The sequence below is a fragment of the Aegilops tauschii genome, chromosome 6, assembly GCF_002575655.3.
Source record: "Aegilops tauschii subsp. strangulata cultivar AL8/78 chromosome 6, Aet v6.0, whole genome shotgun sequence".
NCBI classification, from domain to species: Eukaryota; Viridiplantae; Streptophyta; class Magnoliopsida; order Poales; family Poaceae; genus Aegilops; species Aegilops tauschii.
The window spans coordinates 352,336,905-352,345,861 of record NC_053040.3 but is presented as its reverse complement, the minus strand read 5'-3'; the positions used below and the strand labels follow the sequence as shown (position 1 = coordinate 352,345,861).

Below are 8,957 nucleotides of genomic sequence, written 5' to 3'. Positions count from 1 at the left end.
TGAGGTGGATGCTCATTTGAGGAGGATCAATGATTCAAGTTCGGAGGAGGAGGATGTTCCTCTACCTCAACCTGGGGATATGCACGTGAAGTTCAAGAAGTCTAGTCTCCCTAAGAGGGCTAAACTACCTAACAACCTATCTATTCCTTCTCGTTTTCGGCAGAAAAGCAAAGGAGATTTATGTGACAAGATCTTGAAGCTGGAATCGGAGGTCGATGACTTAAAGGAGGAAATTGCTCTTCTCAATTACAATATGAAAAAGCTGAAGGCACAATTGTCATCATCATCATCATCATCTCCTTCACCTCCGAAGAAAGAGACATAAATACATGGGTATGGGCACTCCCCTTGGCATCTGCCAAGCTTGGGGGAGGTGCCCCGGTATCGTATCACCATCACACTCCTATCTTTACCGTTTTTCTTAGTTCGATCCTTTTGGTAATATCTTGATCTAGTAGAATAAAGTTTTAGTATGATCTAGTTTTGAGTTATGCTTTATGATCCTTCTATGTAATCGAGTCCGTGAGCTATATATAATAAAGATTAGTTTTGAGTCGAGGGTTTGGTTATCTTGCTATGATCTTGAGGGAATAAAAGAAAGAATAAAAAGAATTAAAGAGATCATATTGATCTTATGGAGAGTAATGACTTCACATATAAAGAGTATGATGAATAAAAGTTGTTGAGAGTTGACAAACATAGTTTTGGTCATCGTTGCAATTAATAGGAAGTAATAAATAAAGAGAGGTTTTCTCATATAAATATACTATCTTGGACATCTTTTATGATGGTGAGCACTCATTAAAATATGACATGCTAAAAGTTGATGTTAGACAAGGAAGACAACGTAATGGGTTATGTTTTGTCATATCCGAAATAAAGTATATTGTCATGGATCATCCAACATGTTGAGCTTGCCTTTCCCCCTCATGCTAGCCAAATTCTCTGCACCAAGTAGAGATACTACTTGTGCTTCCGAATATCCTTAAACCCAGTTTTGCCATGAGAGTCCACCATACCTACCTATGGATTGAGTAAGATCCTTCAAGTAAGTTGTCATTGTTGCATGCAATGAAAATTGCTCTCTAAATATGTACGATCTATTAGTGTGGAGAAAATAAGATTTATACAATCTTGTGATATGGAAGAAATAAAAGCGACGGACTGCATAATAAAGGTCCATATCACAAGTGGCAATATAAAGTGAAGTTCTTTTGCATTAAGATTTCGTGCATCCAACTATAAAAGCACATGACAGCCTCTGCTTCCCTCTGTGAAGGGCCTATCTTTTATTCTTGTCTTATACCTTATACAAGAGTCATGGTGATCTTCACCTTTCCTTTTTTTTACATTTTATCCTTTGGCAAGCACATTGTGTTGGAAAGATCCTGATACATATATCCAATTGGATGTAAGTCATCATAAACTATTATTGTTGACATTACCCTTGAGGTAAAAGGTTGGGAGGCAACACTATAAGCCCCTATCTTTCTCTGTGTCCGATTAAAACTCCATACCCATAAGTATTGCGTGAGTGTTAGCAATTGTGAAAGACTAAATGATAGTTGAGTATGTGGACTTGCTGAAAAGCTCTTATATTGACTCTTTCCGATGTTATGATAAATTGCAATTGCTTCAATGACTGAGATCATAGTTTGTTAGTTTTCAATGAAGTTTGTGATTCATACTTTACATTGTGAATAGATTGTTATTTAGCATAAGAAATCATATGACAATATATATATATATACATACATATATATATATGTCGGTGTGGACACCTATGGGATCACAAGAATCCCTACTACGGTTGTCGGGGCGCAGGGTTGCGAGAAGAGCAGGATTAGTAACTAGCATGAGGATCGTTTACCCAGGTTCGGTCCGCGAGGATGTGTAAAACCCTAGTCCTGCTTTGGTGGGTGTATTTCAGAGAGTTCTTAAGCTCTCGAACTAGCTGTGGTGAGTGTGTGGTTTGAAAGAGCCGAATCCTTCTCCAGTATGCCATGGGCCTCCTTTTATAGGCGAAAGGGGCTACCGCAGTGGCATACAGGAGGTGGAAAGGCGCACAGTGCTATGAGCTTATCACTTGTATTACAGGACAAGTCGCATTTAATGCGCCGCTGAGGTGTCCCCTAGCTTTATCGGGGACGGGGGCGAGGCCCATCCCGTCCGTCGCCGCTCCTCCTCGCTTCGACACGCGCCCTGGCCAGCGATGCGTGCGGCGCCATGTAGGCAGGCAGGCAGCTGAGGTGGCGCGGTGGTAGGGTCTTCACGAAGATCTGCATGCCGCCACGCAGGTGCTTGATGAGTTGGACTGGAAGCTGCATGTTGCCACGCAGGTGCCTGCCCAGCTGGTCGGGTTGGCAGCTGCATGCGAACAGCGGTGGAGACTTGGTTGGTGCGGGCCTGGCAGTGGCCCTGCTGGCGTCTTTGGCGAGGGCCTTGCCGGGTGGCCCGGCAAGGGTCTTGCCGTGGCGCGCTGTCGTCCTCGGCAAGGATCTTGCCGAGGGTCTTGTGGCTTTCCTCGGCAAGGATCTTGCCGAGGATCGTCGTCTTCTAATCCTCATCTGATCTTGGGTGTTCCTTGTCTTCACAAAGATCTGCGTGCCACCATGGAGGTGCCTCCCGAGCCCTGGCCCAACGTGATGTTGGAGACCGTGGGCTCAAGGGTGGCTCGCTCTAGCGGTGTGGGGCGAGCTGCCCCGGCAAGGGTCTTGTCGGGGCTGCTGAGGCTGCCCCGGCAAGGGTCTTGCCGGGGGAACCTGCTTCGTCCCTCCGCTCTTTGTGGTCTTGGCCTTGGCGTTGCTCTGGTTATCTTGGGCTTCAGTCTTACCTTGGCTCACCTCCCCTGTTCTGCTTGGTGTGACCATGGGCGCGGCTCCGACTGCCCGTGCACAGGTAAAGGGGTACAAAAGTGCGCCCCTACTTTTGTACACCGACAGGAGCCCCCGGGCCTAGGCCACACATAAGCGCGACGCATTGTTGGGCCAGGCCCAAAACGGTGCGCAGGCAGGCGGGGCGGTTTTCACCGTAGTAAATTTTTTCGCGCGCTTCACTTCCCACGACCTGCGCGTGGCGTGGCGCGGCATGGAGGGGTGCGCGTGACGTGGGCGGCATGTGTGGGGCAGTTCCCGCATGCATGCGTCATATCGTAGTAAAGAGGCGGCTCGCGCCTTTCCCATAAAAAGAGGGAGGCCTGGAGGCGCGGCTCATTTACCACGCGGGGCCGGGTCGGGGTCTTCAAGCGTCCACACCCCATGATCATGGGGTGGGGAGAGGTCGCCTCACCCGTCCCCTTGATTCTGCACGTTCGCCACGCGTCCTCCATGCGCTTGGGGTGGCAGGCGGTGGAGGCGGGAAACAGGGCCGTTGCTGGTTGGGGCAGCGGGTCGGTCCCGATTCCCTGCGCCTCTGGTGGCTGGATTGGCCGAGCGGGGCGGCCGAGCCCCGACCCCGCCCCTTTATAAGGAGGGGGAAGGGGGTGATGGGATCCCGCACTCTTCTGTCATCTATCTCCTCCTGCTTCCGCTTCTTCCTTTCACTCGCCATGGAGAAAGGGAATCCTGGTCCTTCGTCGGTGGCGCGAGGGTCGCTGCTCGACAGCGCGTCCCTCCCCCTCCTGAGCCCGCGGTGGTGGAGCCGGCCGCGAGGGGAAGGGGGAGGGGGCGAGGCCGTGGGCGAGGCCGGGGCGGAGGTCGTAGTGCTCGGGGAAGAGGAGGACGGGGCGGCGCGCCGGCTTCGCCCCCGCCAATGATGCCTTTTCCGATGGAAGGCCATGTCGGAGACCAGCCCCACGAGTTCTTCACCAGGCCGCGCCGGCCTCCGCGTCGCCGTCTTCGTCTTCCCGCCCCGTTTGCTCGGGAGATGGAGCGCGACCCGCCCCAATCCCTCAGATTGCACATGAGGGGCTGTGGGAATGGGGGCACGCGGGTCGACGTCGACTTCCTGGCTCCTCGGGTCATGTACCTCCGTCGCGGATGGAAGACGTTCGCTTGCATCCACAGCCTGACGGCGGGGCTCGTCCTCTACTTCAAATTAATGGAGGACGACCTGCTCTCTGTCAAGGTCTTCGAAGACTTGGGGACTTGCCTGAAGTGCTGCGTGGAGAGCTCCTCCGACGGAGATTCCGACGATGGAAGCTCTTCCTCGAGCGAAAGTGACGAGGAGGACAGCGGGGCAGATGACGGGGACGAGTCCGACTAGGTGTCGGAGGCCCCGCGACTGGGCGGGTGCGGCAGCAGCAGCATCTGCACCTGGCCGCTCCTCCGGCAGTGTTTTGCCGGGGGTTGGGCCAGCTCCTTGAACTTCTCAGGTCCGTCTCCCTGGGCGGCTGGCGTTGGGAGGCTGCGGAAGGGGAAGAGGGCGGGCGGCAAGGCCGTCAACTCGGAGTACGCGGGCACCGACGCCTTCATCGCGTACAGCCGGTCCTGCCGCCTCGTCTTCCAATGTAACATCCCAAATTTTCAGATTTGGTATGGTAATAGGATCATTATTTTTCATCGTGATTTCTATGCATATTTGAATTTTCTGTTTATTCAAAGTGTTTTCCAACTCAAGGCAAATTTTTTGGAGTGGAGATAATATGACTTCTCCCCTATTAATTATATTTGGAAAACGCTAAGAATATATTCTCGTGTCTAAGTAAATTATTTTGGAGTTTTTGAACTCAAAATTATTTATTACTTGTTTATGATGCTCTTTATGTGCTTGTATTGCATAATTGTTTTTTAAGTGCATTTGTGTTGTAAAAATGTTCACTGTTTATAATTTAGATATAATATTTTACTGTGTGTTTTCGTTATTTTATGTTTCCAGCTTAGTATTTTATTTAGCTATAAGTTTAATTCCTGTAGCAAATGTTTTTTTAAGAGAGAGAGAGAGAGAGAGAGAGAAAGAGAGCCAGCGAGCCGGACGGCCAGCCAGCCAGCCCGCGGCCCAGCAGTGCCCCACACCCCGGCCCAGTGGCCACCCGAACCGGTACGCAGCACCCGCCCCCGATCCGCAGCGCTGCTCTCTGCCACTGACCACCTGGCCCCACTTGTCATCTTTCTCCTCTGCCTTGTTCTTCCTGGACACTGATTCCGATCCCAAATCTTCACCCGAATCGCATCAATCCTTGCCCCTTGCCACGCCTGACTCCTTATAAGTAATCTCCACCTCCGAATCTTCCAATATTTTTTTCGAAAAAATTTGGACCTCCCGTGCCCTAGAACACCATCCCGATCTCGTCGGAGTCCGCCGCCGGAGAAACTCCTCCGCCGGTCAAATTCGTCACGACCAGAAGGTTTCTGCCCCGATACTTACCTCTGTTGTCTTCGCCTTGACCTCCTCTCCCTCCCTCACCTACCAGTTCTCGCAGGGGAGCACTAGAACGAGCGCTAGGACCTCCGCCCGAAGCAGAGCACCGCCGGCGACACTCTCCAGCCCTTCGGCATCACCAACAGAGGAAGCCCCGTCGCTGTACAACGTCACCTAACCAACCGCCGTACGCCTCCGCATCCATCCATCCACTCACCGCCTCCGGAGACCCGCCGGAGACGCGCCACCATCGCCGCCTGAGCCGCCGGCGTCGTTCTTCTCCAACTCCGGTGATGCCGCAACCTGTTTCCTTCGGTGAGCCACCCTCAACCGTCCGATCTCCATCCAACTGCTGATAGTGGATGGCATACGTTTTTTTTGCCGAACCATTTTTCTCTATGTTGTGGCCGTTCGCCGTTTAAGCCTAGCAGCGGACAGCTTCCAGCCATTCACGTCCCGCCACGTGGCACATCCACAGCAGCCACATCAGTTCTTCCACGAAAGCTGTTTTGGCACAATTTTTTGTTTTTAGATTTCATATCAAATGTTCGTTTAGGTATATCTTGAGATCCGTATATCCAAATTCACCGATTCTTTTTCCTGTGTACTCGTAGAGACCAGGAGAATATTGTAGAACTAAAATTTCACAATTTTGAAGTATTAAAATTTGAATTTATTTAAATTTGAATTCAAACTTTCGGAGGCCATATATTTTAAACCGTTGATCCAAATCAGTTGATTCTTTTTGCATTGTGATCCTACTAGCATGTAGATAATATATACCTACTGATATGTTCTGTTAATTAAGTTTTTATTTGAATTCATTGATGTTTACTTTATTGTGGTGTTATGTGAGTACGACTTATTTATCGGTGCCTCCGTTAATCGTATAGATTGTCCGGAGTGCGAAGCAGGTCGGAATTAATCGTTTGAGTGCTTCAACAGCGTTCAAGGCAAGTTTGCACTTTTGATTTTGCTCATCCTATATTTCTGCTATGCATGTGTGGTTTCATTGCTATGATAAATGTTTGGCTTGATATGTGTATCTCGTGTTGCCATGTTTTGTTATCGATTGTGTTATGTGATGGTGTGATCAACTTGATATGGTAGACGCGGGCATGTGTCGAGTGATCCATGAAAGTGGTGAGTGTTTATAGCCGTAGGCTCGGGATTATTAACCAGGTGAATGTGTCACTGGCAGAGCGCTCTATTGTCCCTAGAGAATGCGCCATTAACAGAGCGCACTTGAGGCGAGGTATAGTTTTCGGAATTTAAATCAGGTGAATGCGTCCTTGGCAGAGCGCTCTATTGTTCCTAGAGAATGCGCCACTGACAGAGCGCACTTGAGACATACTTCTGAAGTTCTTGTCATGTTTATTTAGAATCTTTGGGTTATCTTGGGCAAGTAAATTAGAGACGGTTGTGAGTTCAGGTAGTGGAGGTAGGTGAAGACATTCTTTTCCAAACTAACTTGTGTGTTTTATTTGTCATACATTGCTTTGTGGATGTAGGTTTGCTATATCATATTGTGTGATTTGCCAATACATTCAATGTATTGACCCTTTGTGGCTGCAACTTATCATGTTGCAGGATTTTCAGATGATCAGTGAGATACAGTAGGGTCGCGAGTCTTCACTCAACATGTTCTCCAGTGGGCATTGATGGACTCGTCGTTTATTATGCTACCTTTCCGCTGTTATTATTGAATAAGTTAGCCATGTGCTATTCAGTTTGTAATACTTTATGAGTTCTGGATCATACGTTGTAGTAAAATGATGCACTTGTTATTTGATATTCATATGTACTGTGTGTGCTAGCGAGTCGATCCAGGGACTAGCACAGTGAGCACAGAGACATCGAATCTTATCAGGTTCGGGTCGTTACAGATGGTATCAAAGCAGTGTGTTGACTGTAGGTCGTGACCCTAGAAAATGGATTAGAAAAGCCATAGGAGTGAAAAACTTACTTTACAACTTGTTAGTTCATACTCTTGTACTCATATCTTTACTTTTCAAATATAGATGACCCATGGAATTATATTATGTTATTTAAGGAGGTTAGTTGGCAGACCACCATTCTTAAGTTGTGTTCGATAAACGATTTGCGGTAGTATGATGAGAGCATATCTCTTGGGGATATGACCTTGCATGTAGGTTTTGCTTGTGTTGTGTGATATGTCATATGTTTGGTTGGTCATTGCTTTCCGTGTTGTCATATTTCATGGATTGTATGTATTATGCAATTGGGTACTTTGATTGATCATATGTGTTCTTTGATGTGATTACTTTAGGATAATTTTGGTGATTTGTGTGAATTGTATGAATTTAGTGTTTGTTTTTGTTGTTGTTGGAGTTTTAGTTGCTAGCATGAGCATATGGGTAGTGTTTTCCCCTTAGATCTATTTCTGTCTATATCTCACCCCTGCTTACCCATCAGATGCCGCCGAGGCGTAACTCTAGAGGCAGTGGTTCAGGAGACAATAACAACAATGACATACCGCCATACATGCAGCAGCTGCTTTAGGGACAGACTCAGTTGATCCAGTTACTTGTTCAGAACCAGAACAACAACAACAACAACAATAATCCACCACCACCCCCAGTTGATGCACTTACTCGTTTCTTGAGGTTGAATCCTCAGAGGTTGTCTAGTACCCCTGAACCTATTGTGGCTGATGATTGGCTTCGCTCAGTTAATAGGAATTTGGAGACAGTTGGTTGCACTGATGCAGAGAGAGTGCGGTTTGCCTCACATTTGTTAGAAGGACCAGCCGCAGCATGGTGGGATAATTACTTGGTCACTTATCCTATTGCTATTGTCACTTGGGCACAGTTTCAGGCAGGTTTTCGCGCCACACATGTGTCTGCTGGTGCTATGAGTCTGAAGAAGGAGTTTCGTAGCTTGCGTCAGGGAGGTCGCACTGTGAATGCATATGTGGAGGAATTCAATAATCTTGCAAGGTATGCCCCTAATGATGTTAACACTGATGCTGCTAGACAGGAGAAGTTTCTTGAAGGACTGGATGATGAGTTGAGTATTCAGTTGACAGTGGTAACATTCAACAATTGTCAAGAGCTTATTGATAAGGCGATTGTACTTGAAGGCAAGTTTCAAGAGGTGGAGAACCGCAAGAGGAAGGTGAGTGAGACAGAATTCAATTCTGAAGGACAACGGAAGCACCGTAATTCATCATCATCCTCTGCGTACTATGGTTCTGAAGTGGACATTTACAATGGGCATAATCATCACAACAACAATGGACACAACCACAATGGTAAGATGAATGGCAACAACAACCACGACCTTTCGACGCCCACAAAGAAGGATCTAAGCCGGTTACTTTGTTATAGATGCAGGAACCCAGGACACTATTCAACAAACTGTCCTGAGCTAAAGAATATGAATTATGACAATGGGAATTCTGGAGAGAAGGAGATTGATCATTTCGAAAGTGGACACGTGAATCACACGAGGGTAGGAAGACCAGATAATGCACCAGTCTTTGGTAAGATTCTTAATTAAGATCAAGTATTGTGACCGTTCTTTCAGCATTGATGCATCATATTTGGTCGTGTCAAGGCAGATTTGGAAATATGCAATGAGTAAGCCTTGAAACTTTGGAGTATGGATTATATCAAGTACCCATCTTTAACCTTTGC

At 47.6% G+C, this 8,957-nt stretch overlaps 1 long non-coding RNA gene across 1 annotated transcript; it reads left to right on the top strand.

The window, feature by feature from the left end:
* Positions 1–5,033: 5,033 nt before the first annotated feature.
* LOC123494271 (uncharacterized) lies at positions 5,034–6,693 on the top strand. The gene is made up of 3 exons (XR_006664842.2): positions 5,034–5,284; positions 5,360–5,613; positions 6,192–6,693. It is a non-coding gene; the product is annotated as an uncharacterized lncRNA (long non-coding RNA).
* Positions 6,694–8,957: the final 2,264 nt, after the last annotated feature.